The sequence below is a fragment of the Equus quagga genome, chromosome 2, assembly GCF_021613505.1.
Source record: "Equus quagga isolate Etosha38 chromosome 2, UCLA_HA_Equagga_1.0, whole genome shotgun sequence".
Lineage (NCBI taxonomy): Eukaryota > Metazoa > Chordata > Mammalia > Perissodactyla > Equidae > Equus > Equus quagga.
The window spans coordinates 45,730,439-45,750,113 of record NC_060268.1 but is presented as its reverse complement, the minus strand read 5'-3'; the positions used below and the strand labels follow the sequence as shown (position 1 = coordinate 45,750,113).

The 19,675-nt window shown below is 42.4% G+C and overlaps 2 long non-coding RNA genes across 2 annotated transcripts in view; one reads left to right on the top strand and one right to left on the bottom strand.

Moving 5' to 3' along the window:
* Positions 1–784: 784 nt before the first annotated feature.
* Positions 785–2,555, bottom strand: LOC124235945 (uncharacterized). Its single transcript, XR_006887611.1, has 3 exons — positions 2,432–2,555; positions 1,506–1,637; positions 785–1,392 (listed from the first exon to the last, which is right to left on the bottom strand). It is a non-coding gene; the product is annotated as an uncharacterized LOC124235945 (long non-coding RNA).
* The window catches only part of LOC124235944 (uncharacterized), a 65,406-nt gene continuing 47,530 nt past the window's right edge, over positions 1,800–19,675 (top strand). Inside the window, exon 1 of the long non-coding RNA XR_006887610.1 lies at positions 1,800–1,892. This is a non-coding gene — a long non-coding RNA (uncharacterized LOC124235944). The remainder of the gene's footprint in view (positions 1,893–19,675) is intronic.

Genomic DNA, 19,675 nt, shown 5'->3' with positions numbered 1-19,675 from the left:
CTATTCATATGGGAAACCACTTTGAGTCTTTGGGAAATGAGGTAGGATATGACTAAATAAATAAAAAGACACTTATGTCATAGGTAGGTGACTAGGACTCACGCAGAGACTTTTGGGGCAGGTGGATGGAAGTTGTCTCTCTGTCTTCCACTGGTCCATTCCCTGATCCCATGACCAGGTCACTTAATCCACATTGCTGTTTGCTTCTGTTAGTTGATATAGATAGTTGGGAATCATACCTTCAAAAATAGTGACTGGAAGCCTTTTTTTTTTAGAACATGACTCAGTCATGGCACTGAAAACAACCACAGTCATGACTTCTCAGCAGTTCTTTCCAGCCCCAAAAGAATTGCTAGGGTTTTTTTCTTCAGGTCCTTAGGGACAGGATGCCTCATGAGGACATTCTTGCTACTTCTTGGCAAATCAATTAATAAAGCAACAGGCTGCATATCTGGGATCCATGGGGAAAACAGGAGCTGCATAAAACACAGTCTGGACCCTCAAATGTCTTCAGGTCAGTGAGGAAAAGAGCTTGGCATATGGCATATGAAAGTAATGGAAATAGCCGTGTGCTTGGAATCAGAGCACCTGAGTTCATGGTCAGGCTATGGGATCTTGAGGATTTGACCTAATTTTTCCAGACTTCATTCCCTTGCTCGCCAAATGGAGCTCGTCACAGGGCTGTAGTCAGGATTAAATAAGAGAACGAACACCAAAGAAGTTTAGAGCTTGCATAATAATATACCAGGAGTACATGTCATAACAAAGAAATAGTGCTCAAATTTGATATAAAATGATGCATTTGAAAGAACTTTGGAGGCATACAGACTTGGATTCACAGGGTCTTACTAACTGTCTGGTTTGGGGCAAGGTACTTGACATCCATGAGTTTCAATTTCTTAATCTGTACAATGGGTATATTGACACCAGCATCACGGAGCTCCTGGGAATATTTGTGGCAACGTATGGAAAGCATAAAACAGACTGGCTGGCACATAGTACACACTGGATAAATGGAAGCTTTCATTTCATTATTACTATAATGTAACAATAGAAATCTTATATAACTTGGTGCTGAATTGATTGCTTACAGCCTGTGTAGGAGTTCAGAGAAGAGGTGCGCCAACTGTACTTTGGGTCTTGTTAAAAAGGCTTTATGGGGCCAGTCCTGATGGCCTAGTGGTTAAATTTGAATGCTCACCGCCTTGGCGGCCAGCGTTCGTTTCCCAGTTGCAGAAACACACCACCCGTCTGTCAGATGCCACAATGTGGTGACAGCTCACATAGAACTGAAATGACTTACAACCAGAACATACAACCAGGCACTGGGGCTTTGGGGAGGAAATAAAAAAGAAGATTGGCAACAGATGTTAGCTCAGGGCGATGCTTTCCCTGCAAAAAAAAAAAAAAAAAAAAAGTAGAAAGGTTTTACAAAGATGGGGGATTTGAGACAGGCTGGAAAGGCAAGTAAGCTTTGCTTAGGTGGAATAAACTGTAGTGTTTACCCAAGTTAGTCTTCTGGGTGAAGAAATGATAGCTCAGTCAGGATCACACTTGTATTCTTCTTGGACGTTCTATAGCACCTAGCATGCGAGCTTAGGAGTTATTTACATCTTTGCCTGTCTCCCTGAGAATTCCTGGAAGAAAGGGAACACACTGTTTTCATCTTTATGTTCCTTAAAGTAGTGACTCTCAATCCTGGTCATCCTTAACACCACAAATATCACCTATAGAGCTTTTACAAATACCCATGCTGGGGCCTCATGCCAGACCCATGAAACAGGAATCTCAGGGTACGAGTCCCAGGCATTACTGGTGTTTTTTCAAAGCTTCCCAGGCATTTATAACATGAATCCAGGTTAAGAACCATTGCCTTAAAGCATCGACCACACGTGAGTAGACGTGCGTTCAATTGTTGAGGTGGTTGCGTGGGATGGAATGTGCCAGGAAGCACACAGGTGGGACTGGGATTAGGAGTCACAGATTCCAGGTGCAGCCCTGCCCAAGCGCTGGTGGGTCTTTGGCCTCCATGGGCTCTGTGTCCTCATCTGCCCAATAGGGAGGCTGGACTCTCTGTCTCTTCAAGCCCTGATGGTCTATGATGTAGCCAAGTGAGTGTCGTCCCCTACCCTCTAGTCTGGAGAACGAGGCTTGGTGGTGGAATTGTGGGGTTCTCCTCTAGCTTTCTCCATAAATACACCACTTCTTTCCTCCCCATGCCAGCCCCACCCAGAGGCACATCAGAGGCGCTCATTAAGGACATTTGAAAACTGTTTTTCTCTTTTCCCAAAAAACACCATGAAATTGTCTGCATTTGTTTATTTCTAATGAAGGAAATGCGCCCCTTTTATTGCAAACACCTTGTGGAGGGAGGCGAGGGCCTCTCCCTGCAGTCTGGTGGCTGAGAGCAGAGCTGCCGGCTGTGCCTCACCTGTCCCCACAGCCGAGATGGACATGGCCCCACATGCTTTCCATACGTAAACCTTTGTGAAGTTTCCTGCGGACACAGCGGCAGATTGGGCCCAGTTGCTGTTTCTGGCCAAGGTAGCTCAAACCACATACCTGGAGGGGAATCAACGCAAATACTGTTCCCCCAGAGGAAAAGTAAGCAAGTGGCACCTTCTCTTCTTAGTCATGGGACCCCTCTCCCATGGACCAGGCATTGGCCAAACCTATAGTATAATTGCAAATTTCAGTCCTGAAAATCACTGTGCGCTTGGACTAGGCCACCTGATGCTCCTTAAGAGGCAACCATCCACTTTCACCCTTAATAAACAACAGAGGGGGCTGGAAATTAGAAGGAAGATAGTGCGCATGTGGGGGATTTCATCTGGAATCCCAGCTTCTCAGTGTGAGTTTAGGGCCAGGAGGTGGAGCACAGACGGGGCCTGTGCCCTGGCCCCCAAGCTCTTTCTGGGGTCCTGGAGTGAGTTTCTGAGAGCCATATTGGGTGGTCCTGGGAGGCAGGCTGGCTTGCCTCGTGTTTGTGAGAGTTTTGAGGAGGGGCATTTGGCCTGTTAGTGGGTGATGGCAGCAGCCGTTCTGAGAATAGAATGTCCTGCAAAGACAAAATCAGCAGCCCTAGAATCTTCTAGAGAAGAATCCCTGAGCACGCTGCCCTTCTGGTGATTTGTAAGTAATATTTTCTGGTAGAGACCCCCCCTTGAGCTTCTGCTCAGCAGGATTCTGGGAACGGGCTCAAGCTCTGGAACTAGAATGCAGTCCCGTGCTTCCTACCCCAGTTAATTGCTCCCTCTCACCCCGGTCAGTGAGCATCCTTAGAACCTCGGCTTCCTCATCTGCAACATGGGAAGAAGGGGAGCCTCTGCAGGGGCTTTTGCAAGGATTAGCTTATCCATTTATGTAGTTAAGTGACTCGGCTCTGAAGCCAGACTGCCTGAATTAGAACCCCGCTCTACCACATCCAGCTCTGTGGCCTTGAGCAGGTTAATTGTTCTTTCCCTGCCTCAGTTTTCTTACCTGTAAAATGGCGAGGATAAGAATAGAACCTACCTCATGGGGTTGTAGTGAGAATAAAATGAGTTAAAACTTGTAAAGCTCTAGGAACAGCAGCTGGTTCAGAGCAAGCACGCAATAACAGGAAGAGTTTCAGTTACAGTGCATCATCGTCCTCCACACAGTGGCTGGCAAGCCGGACGTGCCCAATGACTGCTGGTTATTATGACTACTGGGACTATTATCCGCTCAGCTGGGAAAGAACATCTGTCCTCACCTCTCATTTCCTCCCTCTCCATCTCCCGGGATGATTCAGATGTGAGTCCCCTGAGGTGTCATCCTGGCCCTGAGGGAGGAGGAGGTGGGGCTGTGGAGCCAAATGAACAGAGCAAGGATGTCAGGCTTGCAGCCCAGGCCCAGGATCAGCTGACCTTTCCACAGGAAGAGGAGAAACCACAGCCGCCCTCACTTTCCCTGGGCTCTCACTGAGTCATGCTAAGTCATGCTCCTTGGGTCTCACCCCATGGAGAACAACGTTTCTGCAGAAGCCAGAGAACGTGTGCCTAGGGTCCCAGGCTCTGTGCTCAGACCAGGATGCTCTGATGGGGCTGCCTGTGTGGTGGGGGTGGGGAGAGAGGGTTCTGGCTCCCTGGGGGCCTCTGATCTCCTCTGGCAGCTACAGAAGAGGCTGAGCACTTGCTTCAAAGAGGAAAGTCCTCTTCTGGGGTCAGAAGGGGAGGAGAATAAGTGGTCTCTGGTTGGTTCTTTAGCATAATTGCTATTCTTTTCTCTAAAATTAGCCCATGTCTTATTACTACAGAGAAATGACCTTAACGCATATTCATTGATTCTATAAATCTTGGAGGGCCCACCATATGCCAGGCACAGTGCTAGGGAATACCGTCAAAGAAGATTTCATGAAATCATAAATAACTACTATATAGTACTTTCAGTTTGTTATAAAAATGGGTTCAAAGTCTGATGGGGATACAGTTGGCTGCATCTTAAAGTTAGGGAGACGAGGAAAGAGAGACAATCTCTCAGCAGGGCTCCAGGACACCTCGAGTTCATAAACAATGTGATTCCTCCTGTGGAAACTTCCATCTCCACAGTGGATAAAGGATGTCCTGTCTGATGAATGACCCTTCCTCAAATTGTTCAGCATGTCTATTGATCATCAACTTGTTCTAGGCATGTGAGTCGTATGGGGTTGCCATCCTCTATCATTTTCATATAAGATGAGCAGAAGCATCCCTACGAGAACAATGACTTTAAGCCATTCAGCACAGAGGTCCCTAGAGATATCTTTGGTGCTTTCTTCTCCTGTCGTCTTCTATCAGTTTCATAGGACCTTGTCTCCATTTCTGTTTTTTGAGATCTATTCTTCCCTTCTCATAACCAGACTGCCACAAGACATCTTTGAGAGGATGGATACTCACTGGCTGGCCAAAGAGAGGCTTCAAAGTGGGCTTACAGGGAGCCAAGACTCAGTGGGGCTTACCTCTCACTCATCTCCCCTTTTCCCTCTAGGATTACATAATTTTGAGTTGCCCTATAGCATTTAGGGATTTGGTTTATTATTTTATGTGCACTGTATTGTTGTCATTCAGAGACTGAGGTTTTTCCACGATGATTCCTCAACTAGAACACACACCCTTTGTGGTCAGGGGCCATGTCTTTTCATTCTTTCATGGTCCCAATTTCTTTTAAGGGTCTCATCAAAGAAAGTTTCAGAAAACAATTCCCTAAAATAGAGCCAAAGAATATTTGAGATCTATTTGGCTTTAACGTTACCAGGAGAATGTAGTTGTAGTACAGAACTTTCTGGATATTCCTGTAATGTTCATTATTCAAAGTTGGCCAAGAATAAGACAGGAGTAGGTCTGGGCTTCACCTACCTCTCCATTTGTCTCACATCATACTCCTCTCTCTTTAATCTCAAGACTCACTGGCTTTCTTCAAGTACTTCAAAGACTTTGCACATACTGTTCCCTTTGTCTGGAATGCTTCCCTCCTCCCCCCACTCCCAACCCCTGCTCACATTTGCCAAGTTAACTCCCACTCACCCTTGAGAACTTACCTCAGTTACCATGTTTCCAGACAATCTCCCCTGATTTCCCTCACTAGGTAGCATCTCTTTGTTTCCAATATTCCTCCAGCCCCTTTACCTCTCCTTCTGGGAACTTAATACCTAACACATTTGCAGTGTAATTGACCAGTGTCAGTGATGAGCCTCCTTCTCCAGATGGAAAGCTCCATGAGGGCAGGGCCTGTGTCTGTTTTTATTCATCACTTCCTCCTTAGTACCTAGCATATATTAGGTACTCAATAAATCTTGTAAGTGACTGATTTGAAATGAATGTCAACATTTAAATCAATCCACAATGTTTTACTGAGCATCTACTGTGAGAGAATATGCTGAGGCCTATTGAGGATAAAGAGAAAGAAAAAGGCTAGGAGCTACAAAGGTGCCAACAGCAGAAATGATGTTGAGTGGTGGCAGAGTAGACTAAGGAGCGGGCCAAGAAAATACGGAAATTGAATGATGTTATAAAGCAAGGTACAAAGAATGGAATGGGCTTCCCTCACGAGGGTGAGGGGATGCAGCTGGAGCTGTTGAGCTGAACTGATGTGTTGCAATATCAAATTAGTGGTACAGTTGAGTAAGAATATTTGTATTAGTTATCTACTGCTGCATGACAAATTACTTCAAAACTTAGTGGTTAAAAACAACAGTTACCATCTTATTGTTTCTGTGGGCATGGCTTAGTTGGGTCCTCTGCTCTGAGTCTCTCACAAGGCTAGAGTTATAGTCTCACCTGAAGGCTTGATCAGAAAAGTATCCATTCAAGTTCACTCAATTGGTTGTTGTTGGGATTCAGTTTGTCATGAGCCCGTTGGGCTGAGGGCCTCAGTTCCTCACTGGCTAATGGCCAGAGGCCTCCTTTGGTTCCTTGCCTTGTGGACCTCTTCATAAGGTAGTTCACAAAATGGCAGCTGGCCTCATCAGACTGAACAAGTGAGAGGGTAAATGAGAGGGCAAGTGAGGGAGTGAGAGCAAGACAGAAATCACAGCCTTTGGTAACCTGATCTCAGAAGTTACATGTATCATTTTTGCCATATTCTTTGACTTAGAAGCAAGTTATTAGGTCCAGACCACACTCAAGATGAGGGGATTACACAAAAGGCAGAGATCACCCAGGGTAGGGGAGGTGAGAGTGGGGTATTTCTGATATTGCCTACCACAGTCTATGATTACTATTGCCAGTTAGAACTGGAAAGAAGAGAAGATTATTATGGTTATATTTCAAGGGTTATGAATTGTGTTATGGCTAGTTAGCAGGCATAAGAGACAAGGCAAACTAGGAGAACACGGGCCACATTATAGAAATTGCACATGGTAGAAATTCAAGTGGAAGGGAAACTGCTGTGATAAAGCATGACTTTCTGCTTGAATTCTGTCTTAAGAGGTCCCTCTCAGACAGAAGGAGCAAATTTCGATAAAGATGGAAACATACAGAGAAAAAAGGTAGGCATTTGAGATAGGTGCACTCATCAAACTCACGCTCTGAGACCTGAGATAACCCTTTAGAACAAAGTCCCTCATTCTCAGCCCTCACAAGATTCCTGATACACTCCAGCACCCACCACCTCTGTGGTCCTTCCCCGGCCACTTTTGAAAATCAAGAGAAGTGTAAGTCACATCAGTGATCACGTGGGTATTTTGTTGCTCCCCCAAGACTATTCCTTTTGTCATTAGGGACTGTGGTGTTTTATGAACTCTTTACTGAACATGCACTGATTTCATTAACTCTTGACTGAACATGAACCAAGAGGGGTCAAGACTGAATAGGATGACCTCAAAGAGAGAGCAGAAAGCTACAGGAAAGAAGCGCTGATGTTTCGAAGACAATCCTTTGTAGCTTGATTTCTTCTTGCTGTAGAAAAGAATTGCGTGAAGGAATCTTTCTCCCCTAGCAGTATTGTGGCTTCCCAGGGTTATCAGAACTGGATCTGATTCAGATGAAACTGTATGTACTCCAGCATTCAGGAGAGAATTGTAACCCGACATCAAAGGAGGAATTCAGAATGGTTAGAGGAAAATCGTGCTTCCTCTGGTTGTCTGCCAATTAATACGTTGGCCTCACTCAAAGGACATGGATTAAACTCTGGAAGATGATCTTGGCAATGGGAGGCTGTGCTCCGGCTTCTGTGACAAGGGGGTAGCCTGCAGGTTTTGAGAACAAGTGAAGTAAGACCAAATTTATGGTTCACTTCTCAATAGTGGAGGATTGGCTAGATCAAAGAGAGACAATCTAGAAGAGCATGCATCCTAGTTTTTAAGCCTGAGGGAATTCCATTTGTGTTTTTTACAAGGATTGGAACAATTCAGAACCCAAATGCTGGTCCCCACCATGAAGCAGATCTGTGGGTCTCTCTCAGGATAGAACAAGCCCCTGGAGTCTTCAGATGCCCTGGGTTCATTTAGATCTTTGCCCTTCAATCTCCTTCCTGCAGTCCTTGGGGCTCCTAAGTACCAGGGTGCCATGTGGGGGAAGCAGCTAGGAGCCCCGGGATCTGATTTCAGCTCTGCATCTATTTATGTGGCACTCCTGGGCAAACGACTTAAAGACCTCTTTGAGCCTCAGATATCTCACTCTGTAAAATGGGGAAAATATCTACTCTGCTCACCTCACAGAGTTACTACAGAGAGTAAATATGACGTTGTAGGTACAGCTACTTTAGAAAATATGGTCTATGAGCAAATCCGTTCCCCACAGTGCTCTTACTCTGTTCCTCCTATATTTCCCTTATTCATTAACCCTTTGTCCTCTCTATGCCTCAGTCTCTCCACTGTCTGTCTTGACCTCCTGGTCAATTCCTGCCCTCCATTCCTTGACTCTGTCTTGTGTCCATTTCATTCCTTCCCAATACCATAACCCATCCCACGTTGCCCAGAGGAGTCACCCGACTTCCCATCGCAGTGTGCTGGGTTGATCTTTGTACTAGACAGCATCATTGAAGAGCCCTGTCCCCAGCACCATGAGGATGGGTTGTGTGTCAGTTTTCTCATCGGAGAGATGAGTATGCTCACTAACAGACCAGGAGATAGGGCTTCATATTCCCTTTAGCTGATAAAAAGACCTATCAACTATATTTGATGAGATTATGAGGTTAGTAAATAATAATAAATAACAACTATGCAGCATTTATAACATGTAAGCACTATTTAATTCATTTAATTATATAAAATAAGCCCTGTGAGGTAGACATTATTTGAGGCTCAAATGCAATAAATAAACTTCCCAAGATTGAAGGCAAATTAAAAGCCAAGTGTATCTGATTCCAAAGGCTATGCTCTATGCACTACATCCTACTTACCTTTAAAAGCGGTTATTGTTTGTGATGGACCAGAAATCATCTGACATAAGAGGGAATAGTGACTGCACAGATGAACCAATGACCCTGAGAGAGCCTTGGAAAGCAAGGGGACTAGGTCAGGGGGACTGGTCTATTTCTAAGAATCTGAATGGATAACAAAAGGATACGCTGAAATTGGGGCTATCTTTCCTCAGGACTAGGGTTGCCAGATTTAGAAAAATACAAGTCACTCAGTAAAATTTGGATGTCAGATAAAACAATAAATAAATTTTAGTATAAGCATACCCCACGCAATATTTGGGACATACTTACACTAAAAAAACTTACTCATTGTTTATCTGAAATTCAAGTTTAACCAGGCAACCTGTATTTTATCTGGTGACTCTACTCAGAGCCCCAAGGTATTTTGCCTTTTCTGCTATCAGAGTGTTTATTTTGTTTTCCTTTGTGCATATTTCCCAAGCCCTTAAAATCACATAATGACAGATTTTTAAACTATGATTAAAAATTTAGATGCAGTACAAGAAAAGATTTATAGATTTGATTATATAAAAATAAAAACCTATTAAGTGGCAAAAACCACAATAAGCCAAGTAAAAAGACAAATGACAAACTGGGAGAAAATATTGTAGAATATATGTCACAGATAATGGAGTAATAGACCTAATATATAAAGAACTTTTAAAAATTGAGGAAAAACACAAAATACTGTAGAAAAGAGGGCAAAATACATAGGCAGACAATTCACAAAAAAGGGAAATGAAAATGGCCCTTAACTTGTAGGAAGATGTTGAACTTCACTCACAATAAGTTAAATGCAAACTAAAACCACACCAATATTCTCATCTATCAGATTGGCAAAAATGCAAAAGCTTGACACTTCACTCTGTTGGCAAGGCTGTGGGGACACAGGTTCTCTTATACATTGATGGTGAAATGCAAAATAGTATATTTTCCCATAGAAAGGAATTTCAACATATGCAATAAAATGCATTATGCATTTTCTCTTCAACCCAGTAATATTAATTCTAATGATTTACTCTGAACACACACTTCCAACAGTAGAAAAATACACATGTACAAAGTTATTAAATGCAGCATTGTTTAGGGGCAAGTTTGGTGGTGCAGCAGTTAAGTTCACACGTTCCACTTCGGTGGCGTGGGGTTCACTGGTTTAGATCCCGGGTGCAGACACGGCACTGCTTGGCAAGCCATGCTGTGGTAGCCGTCCCACATATAAAGTAGAGGAAGATGGGCATGGATGTTAGCTCAGGGTCAGTCTTCCACAGCAAAAAGAGGAGGATTGGCAGCAGATGTTAGCTCAGGGATAATCCTTCTCAAAAAAAATAAATAAATAAATAAGGAAAAAAAATAAATGCAGCATTGTTTATAATTGCAAAGTGTAGGGAGCTATCTAAATATCCCAGCATAGGAATTTAGTTGAAAGTCCATTCACATAATGGAGTAGTATACAGCTGTAAAAACGAATGAGGGGATCTCTATGAAGTGATATGGAGTAATTTTTGTGATTAATATTAAGTGAAAAAAGCAAAGAACATAGAAAGTATCTTACCTTTTGCCTGAGAAATAAGGAAAAAAATTTTGACTTTGGAAAGCATGTGAATGTTCGATGTGTTCAAAATCTAGAATTAAATCAATAAGAAAGAGAAGTAAAAAAAACCCCGTAAACCTGAAAGCAGAAAGAAACAAATAAATGAATTATGTCTCAAATAAATATGATAACCACCCTGTGGGGGAAGGAAGGAAGGAAAGAAAAAAGCAAAGAAGGAAGGAGAGAAGAAAGAAACAAACGTATGTAATTTATGAACACAACTTTTGACCATATAACCCAGTCTTGGCCAAGTTTGAGCATGTGGGGTGAGGAGAGATCAGCAAACAAATTCTGAACTCTTTTTAGGACTTTTTTTTAATTATAAAAATATGGGCAGAGTAATTCTGAAATTGTTTTAGACATAGGATTGAGAAAATGCGTAAATGGGTTAATGTTGATGGGAGTCAGGGTTCTCGCTATGGAAGAAGGAACATACAAATATAGCATGAAAGAAGGCAAGAAAGAACCTTCAATTGGAGGTATCAGTGTGAACTCATGATTTCTAAAATATGTCTACACATGTAATGTACACAGGCAAACATACAGGTGTATGTATGGTTGTACGTATGTATGTTAAATGTCTGTGTATGTATTTTTTGTATATGTATATGTACAGGTATATTTACATTGAGCTATTTCTTAGCTCTGTCTGTTGAAAGGGCCAAGAATCAAAAACACCCCAGTAGCCATGATAATATCTAAAACCCAAATCTTAGTCTCTAATACTATTATCCACTAAAAGGAAACAAGGCCCTTTGGAGAAATGGCTGACTTCAGCAATGGGGCCGAGTAGATAAAATATGAACCTGGAATGTCTTGTGTCTTGTTATTCTAGAAAGTAAGAAAGCACTTTAAATAAATTATGAGGTCATGTCACAGGGACCAGGATGCTAGCAGTAAAGGGTTCCAGGTGGTGAAATCTGGAATAATTTGAACACCAAAATACTTAAGTATAATGGTGAATTATAAACCATTGAAAAAAATTAAAATTCATGAGTCTATACCGATAATAAATGAGGGAGAATGGAGGTCCCTTATAGTAGAATGCTGATAACCAACTTGTGAATGAGGAGGGGTGATGGGAGTCAGAAAATTATCATTTTGCAATCATCATAGTAAAGACTGCAACAGGCAAGAATCATCAACAACTGCTAAATCTAGGAGAAGGTTTTGATGAAGAGAAGAATATTTGTATGGTATTAAACTATCTCCCCGCAGTTTGCTTATTAATTGTGAGGAAGAAAAAATAGTAACCACATAGTGGAGAAATCGAACAACAACTTGACAGAGTAACCAAAATCAGCATGACTAGTGAGGTGGATGAACATTCTGTGGCTCCATGGAATTTCCCGAGGAGGACACACCATCATCTATGCATTCTTCTGGCTGAGATTACACAACCTGAATCCAACCATAAGGAAACATCAAAAAAGCGAAAATGAGGAACATTCTGCTAACAAAAAAAGGAGGGAGACTGTGTTCGTTAAAAATGACAAAGAAAGGCCGTGGAAATATTTTAGATTAAAGGAGCTGTCTTAGTCATTTTGGGCTGCTATAACAAAAAATACCAGAGACTGAGTATCTTAAACAACAAATATTTATTTCTCACAGTTCTGGAGACCGAGAAGTTCAAGATCAAGATGGCAGCAGGTTAGGCGTCTGGTGGAGGCCCACCACTTCCTGGTTCAGAGATGGCTGTCTTCTCCTTATATCCTCATGTGACGGAAAGCAGAGAGAAGCACGCTCTCTCAGGACTCTTATAAGAGCAGTAATCCCGTTCATGAGGGGTCAACCTTCATGACCTCATCTAACTCTAATCACCTCCAAGTACCATCACATTGGGGGGTAGGGTTTCAATATATGAATTTTGGGGAGACACAAACATTCAGTCCATAACTGGACATTGCAGAGACGTGAAAACTAAACACAATGCCTGCCCCTAGACTGGATCCTGTAAGAGGGGAAAATGGCATAAAGGACATTAATGGGTCAACTGACAAGACTGGAATCCAAATGGTAGATTAGATAAAAATATTATATTGGAGCCAGCTCTGATGACCTTGTGGTTAAAGTTTGTTCTGTGGTTAAAGTTTGTTCTGTGAAGCATGCTCTGCTTCAGCATTCAGGTTCCATTCCCGGGTGCAACACCATATCACTCATCTGTTAGTAGCCATGCTGTGGCAGCAGCTCACATAGAAGAACCAGAAAGAGCTACAACTAGAATATACAAGTATGTACTGGGGCTTTGGAGAGGGGAAAAGAAAAAGAGAGAGGAAGATTTGGAACAGATGTTAGCTCAGGGTGAATCTTTCCCTGAAGAAAAAAATAAAAATAAAAAAATAAATATCACTTTTAAATTACTAGTATTGATGAGTACATTGTGGTTATATAAGAGAATATCTCTAACTTGGAAAATGAAAAAGTGAGGTATTTAAGGGTCAAAGGCCATGAGGTATGCAACTCATCCTCAAATAGTTAAGAAAAAAAACTTATATAGATAGAGAAATAGAACAAATGATGGAGCAAATGGGGTAAAATGTTAATAATAGATGACTCTAGGTCAAGGGTATATGGGCATTCTTTGTATTCATTATTGCAACTTTTTGTAAGTTTGAAATTATTTTCATTTGGACAGCACTTTGACCAGGTGACTAAAATTAGTGTCACTAGCGAGGGACAGATGAGTATTGTACCTCCACAGGTGATACTCTAAGGATGCATCACCTACGCAGTGCCCTAGTACAGAGCACACAAGCCGAGTCTAATCATGAGGAAGCATCAGACACACTCCAAATGACGAATGTTCTATCTAAAAAGGAGGGTTCTTTATTGTTTAGCATAATACGATTTACACTTTACACAGAGAACCCCATCAATTGCAGAGAGGAATGGGAGATACCTGACCCAGACAAGACCAGCTTTTTAGCTACTTTCACAGCCCATGAGAGAGATAATGAGGGACAGAATTAGAAAGGGGTGCAGGTAGAGGAATTAGTCTTCAGACTTGAGACAGTTTCAAAGGTAGCACCAACCCTGCTTGAACGCTGATTCAATTAAGTGGTGAGGGACAGGGGCAGAGCAAAACAAGCAGAGGTTATCGGTAGTTAGGTTTCATTTAGATAGACGGTGAGGCTGCTTATTGAGACAGGGAATGTTGAAGATGGAGTAAAGTGAAAGAAAGCAAGCTTTCATGCATACTATCTGGGGAAAAAGCAAAGAGAGAATAAACATGTTCTTCACTCTATTTCTGGAATGATTTAGAGACATTGAATGCTCACTAGATCCCAAGCATTGGTCAAACTATATATTAAAGTTATCTCCACCATTCTCACAATGACACATTTCACAGATGAGAAAACCTAGGCTCAGAGACATTAGAAGAACTTGGCCAGTATCATACAACTAATAATCGGAGGAGGCAGGATTTTACCCCCAAATTATGCTTTTTCCACTGTGTCATGTCACAAAAAAGAAAAGTATGATTTCTGAATAAAAGCACCCACAGATGGGACTTCTTTTTTCTTGGTCTTTTCTCCTATGGATGCAGTAAAGGGCTAGGGATGACATTGGATTTCCATGGTCAAGATGATAAAATTAAAACTATGATCTAAGCATGATTTTAACTGGATCTCTTGGGTTTCCAAATCATCGTCCACCAACTGCTTACAGTCTCTAGAGGGAATTTCCTAACTTTCCCCAGAATGTGGTAATTGTACAACGGACAGGTCCCTGAAACCAGAAAGCTGGGTTCGAGCCCTGACTCTGTGGTTTACTGGCTGTAAAACGGTACTACACAGAGTTGGTTTAGGGGTTCAGTGAGATAATGGACATACAAGCACATACAGATGGAGGTGTAAGGATTACCATTTCAGTAGGCTGTCTATGCCTCCCTGCCAAAACCATTGCTTAGCTCACTAGAAACACACACACAAAAATAGGTCCATGAACGTGAAGACCTCAGTCGGATCTAGTGACTCTCCCACTGTTTCCTCCAACACCATGTCCTGAATGTTCCTTTCTTAGCAAGAGTCAATCAATTGCAATTGCATCAAGAATTCTAAAGTTCTAGAAAGAATAAAGAGGCAGAGGCTTGGCAGTGATTTTCTCTAATGCCTACATTCCTGAACCTGGTGTGGTTAGTCTGCTTCAAGGACAAAAGCCCTCATCTTGGTTCTGTCACCAACCACTGCATGACCTTGTCATCCTCTTCCCATCCTTGACGTCAGTCTCATCACCTGTAAATGAAGGTAGGTGCTGTACTTCCCTGAGTCAATGTGAATCTTAGACCTTGTTCTCAGGTCATCTCTAGCTGAAGCAGCTGGGCTGCTCTTTAAAACATTCATATTCCCTAGGTCCCACCCCATAGCTCCCAAATGAGAACCCCTGGGCAGAAGATCTAGGAATCTGCATTTTAACCCCCTTCCACCAAGGAATTCAAATGCACACACATTTGAGAATCACTGACCTAAATTCCTCTTCAGATAAAGAATTCTATGGTGTAGGCTGGTGCTTTGTAAACTTTAATGAATCTCTCAGAGATCTTGTTAAAATGCAGTGGGGCTCATCTGTATTACTACTAAGCTCCCAGGTGATGCTGCTGGTTCCTGGACCACATTCTAAGTAGCAAAGCCTTATGTGATATGACACAGTCACCTAGTAGGTTGATTTCCTCTTTGGAAGGAAAATAACACAAGCAATGTCTCAAGGGTGGGAAAAGGGCATATACAAGGATAGTGACCCCAAAGATTTACTTGCTTTGAGTGAAGTCTTAGTTGATTGATCACTTTTGGGTGACTTAGGTCCTTATGATAGAGAAGACACAAATCTGGAGACAGCCCACTTGCTTAAGTTCCCTACTCTGTCACTTCCTAGCCTTGTGATCTGCAGAGAGCAGTTCACGCTTTGTGAGCCTTAAGTTCTGAATCTGCAAAACAGAGATAAAAAAGTCCTTACCTTATAGAGTTGCTGTAAGCATTAAATGTGATCACATACATAAAATCTCCACCCCAGTGCAACAATATCTGTTCCTCCAGGTTTTCTAGGGACCCTTCCTAAGCCTTTACTTAGTTCCCTCATGGGACTGCTCACTGGGACCTGTCCCTCGCCCACAGACACCACCACCTGGAGGATAGCTGCTTCTCCACCATGAGAAAACACTTGACTTTCCCAGGCTTGAGTGATTTATCACACAGCTGCTTTCCCAGACTTGGAAGGCTGACGGCAACCCTACCAGAGACAGATGGGAGAGCTGGAGTTCAGTTGCTTGTCGGCGATGTTCAGCGGACACATTTATAAGGCTTTTCACACTTTTCTGGCATCCTCTATGATTAGCCAGACACCAAAGGCAGCCCGCTGCACACCACATGCCAGCAAGGAAAGCTGTGTGCACACGTGCTGGCCAGGGCCCAGCACAGCTTCGTCTCTCTCCTGCCTCCTTTCATTACTCATTGCTGTGTGCTTGTGGTCAACATGCCACCTGAATTTTCATGCGAAGTCCTTTTAATTTTTTTGATAGGCATGACTGTCCTTTCCCCCCAAATAACCCACTAAACGTGAAATGCAATAATATGGACTTATTGTGAAGAGTTTTCAACTCTCTTCAAAGTCATTTGGAGGGATTATCAGCAAATATTTCTTTAGCAATTGCAACGTGCCTAGCAGCATCCCAGGTGCCTGAGTAAACCTATAATAAAACCATGCAAGTTGCTTGGTCAAGCTACAGGAAGCAACCCATGAAAGTGGCTCTCTTTTTCCCTGTCTTTTGCCTAGAATTGTCCTCAAGTTTGACTGTATATTGGAATCACATGGAGAGCTTTAAAAAAATACTGATGCCTGAATCCCAATCCCAGAGATTCAGGTTTAATTGATGTGGATGCAGCTTGGGCCATGGGAATTCTGAAAGCACCCAAGATTAAGGATCACTTAGGAATTAATAAAATCGACGCAGAATTTTCCCATATTGTCTCAATTTTTAATCACCATTTGTTTTCAAGATCACCCTTTATAAAATCTTTTCGATGAAATAATCTATGTTAAACCTCAGAACAGTGCCATGAAGCAGTTAGTCTGAATTTGTAATTAGTTTATTTGTATATTTGCACATTAGCCTCAATTTGAATATTTTTTAAAATGGAGCTCAGAGAGGTTAGGTAATGTGTCCTATGATTGACAGCTGGTAAGGGCAGGGATAATCCTCAAAACCATGGGTTGTGGCTCCCACTGTTCTTTCCCTTACTTTGTAACTCCCTTATTTCAGAGTTTGTCATTGGATGCTGTTCATTGGACCATGACACATCTCTACTCCAGATTGTATAAACGTTCAAATCAAAAGTTCTCTGATTTCCTGATTGGCAGATTTAAGTAATAGCAATAAGGAAGGAAAGAAGGGCAGCGTTGATGAGAAGATAGGGCCTTCCTGGTTTGGTGACCAATATGTGCACTTGACATACATAATGTGTTAAGTGTCAAGAGACACTCGGTGCATGACACTACTTACTGGGCAAGTCAGTGGATGCCAGCCAAAAGCTGGAGACTCAAAGCTCATCTCCAAGAGGCATAGATCATCTCGGGAAGTAGATCATAGCATTCTTCCTTCTGTGAGGAAAGACATTCTGAGTTCTCTGGAAGGTTGCACAGATCCTTGTCAAGAGGCAGATTCGTCTGGTTGGTTCCCATAAATACAGGGATTAGATTGAAGGGTGGCTTCTCTCCCAAGCTGGCAGGATAATACATTTATTTGGAGCCTCCATGCCTGAGTTATTTTTCACTTGACAGGAAATGATACAAATATTTTTAAAAACCATAACTCTTTGGAGACATGAAGTTACCATTTCATCCACAACTCCTTGAGTGTTTTATTAATCCTGCCAGGACGGAATGGGGTAGGATGAACCGATAAAACTGATTCTCAGCAATCTCTCTGAACCTTATCAGGGAACCTAAAGTTTAGGTGTCAAGCTCCCATCTCAGCCGATGCCCCAGCTAAGGGAAAACTTATGGTCAAAGGGTGTCTATGGATCCATGAGTCAGCATGGGACAGAAACTTGATTAGCTTAGGGTTGCTTATGGCGTTGGTCCAGTTAGGTTTCTACAGACATTTGGGCTGCAGAAAGACATCATCCAATTAAACCACTGGTCATTCTGAAAAGAGTTGTTTGAATTAATTCCAACATACAGTTTGCAACCATTCTATTACTCTAATCAGTTTGTATATGTGGGGCTGCAGTCATGAATGAAAGCACGCATATAGCCGTTAAGTGAAGAAGACAGTATACACTCACAATGAGACTGCTAGAATTACTAAAATCACTCTAAAAGCCCAAGAGTTTTGAACCTGAAAAAAATGACCCTAAAGGGTACCCTTTAAGCAAACCTACCAAAATTATCTATTAATTGAATCCTTAAAGGCAGTTGAACTCTGGATTCTCTTCACAGTTTCTTAGTCTTAGAAAACCTGGCGATAGGTCTCCAAATGCAGATCTTGCAAATCCCCTTTTAAGATGATGATCCTTTGGCAGAACTAAGTATACAATTCTTTGGACCCAGTGCAAAATGAAAGTGTGGGGCCCTTTGTTAAAAAATTATCAAGAATTTAACGATGATGACAACAGAACATTAAACGAAGCATGGGGTCCTGTGTGACTGCATAGGTTGTACACCCATGAAGCTGATCCTGTCCTCAGGGCAGCAAGATCCCAACAGTGCTATTCCAGCTACTCTTTTGTTGAGTTATTGGGAGCAAAAGACACTTTACCATGTGTCGCCAATTGTTATGTAGGCAGATGGCCCCAGCTGACACAGAACATCTGTAGGGACAGCAACAGAAGGAAAATATGATGGAGAGCAAAAGAAGCATGTTTGTCAGGAGTAATAGCGGCAGGACAGAGGTTTGTACAGCTGTTACGGAACTCAGAAAAAGGACAGTTGGCTGCTGAAGACCCAACCCAGAGCCAGCATTGTCCAGGGGAGAGAGGGCCTTGGATGTTTTCATCCCTAAATGAGATTATGTGACAGCATATCTTGAGATATTGATCATATCTATCTATCTATGTATCTATCCATATATATTATCTATCTATCTAATCTGCATAGATTTATACTTAATTTTTTAGCATTTCTAGCTTTCCACCCCAACCCCAAGCTAACAGTTGTGTCTGTGCTGTTTATGTCAGGGGAGAGATCTGCCAGTACAAAAAGAAGGAAGCATCCTAATAGCTGTCTTGGATTTAAGTACTGAAGCCTAAGTCCCAAAGAGAGGAATGTCCTCAGAGCATAGAAATTGTCTGGCTAGAACCGTGAAGGCAGGATTTTCCCCAGCCTAGAAAAGCAGTTCTCCTGATTTTGAAAGAGATGTGTGGGAGAGAAAAAGGGAGAGTGGGAAAGCCAATGTGTCCCTGATCAAGAGGACATATACCCCACATCCCAGGAATGGCTTCATGGGCAACTCAGCTGATGCGATGACTGGCAGCCTGGCCCCTGGTGGGGCCTAGGGGAAGCTGAAAGCTTCCTGCACCCCATGAATGGCACAGAAGCAGCAGCAGCACGCTGGAAGGGATGGAGGATATCTCACTGGTAACTTAGGTTGCCTGATGATAGAGGATCAAGGAGGATCAAGGACCACATGATATACAATATGACCCCCATCCACACCCAAACAGGCTTGGCTTTGCATAGGATTCCAGAAATCACTGGGAGGAGAGGGAAGCAAGAAAATGAAGTAAGGTTTCCCAGTAGCTTGGTGGGAGTAAGATTAAGAAGAGAAATTAAATCATAAGAAAGAGTCATTTTTCTTGTACACCTGTTTTTGTGGACAGAGATTCATTCTAATTATTTGTGATGACACTATTTCCCAAGCTCATCCAGTTCCCATTGCTTTGACTCTGTTCTCACAGAGGAATTCTTTAATTTGGTTTCCAGTTTTGACTTTTCCAGCAAGAAGAGTATGTTTGGACTGCCATGAATATTGCATTTCTCTTGACAATGAAAACTCTCAGTATAAATGAACAAAATTGACATAGTTCTGATTTATAAATTTGTCAGTCTCTTGTGAGTTTGGTTAACATGGCTCAGTTCCCTTGGACTTGGTCACACTGACATACTGTCAAGATGGACTTAATGAACTTACAAAATAGAGGGCCATGATGACTCTAGTAAAGTTGCAGTACCTATGAAGATCCATGACTGAAAAGGCCCCCTGACCCTCTCTCTACTGGCATTTTCTATTAT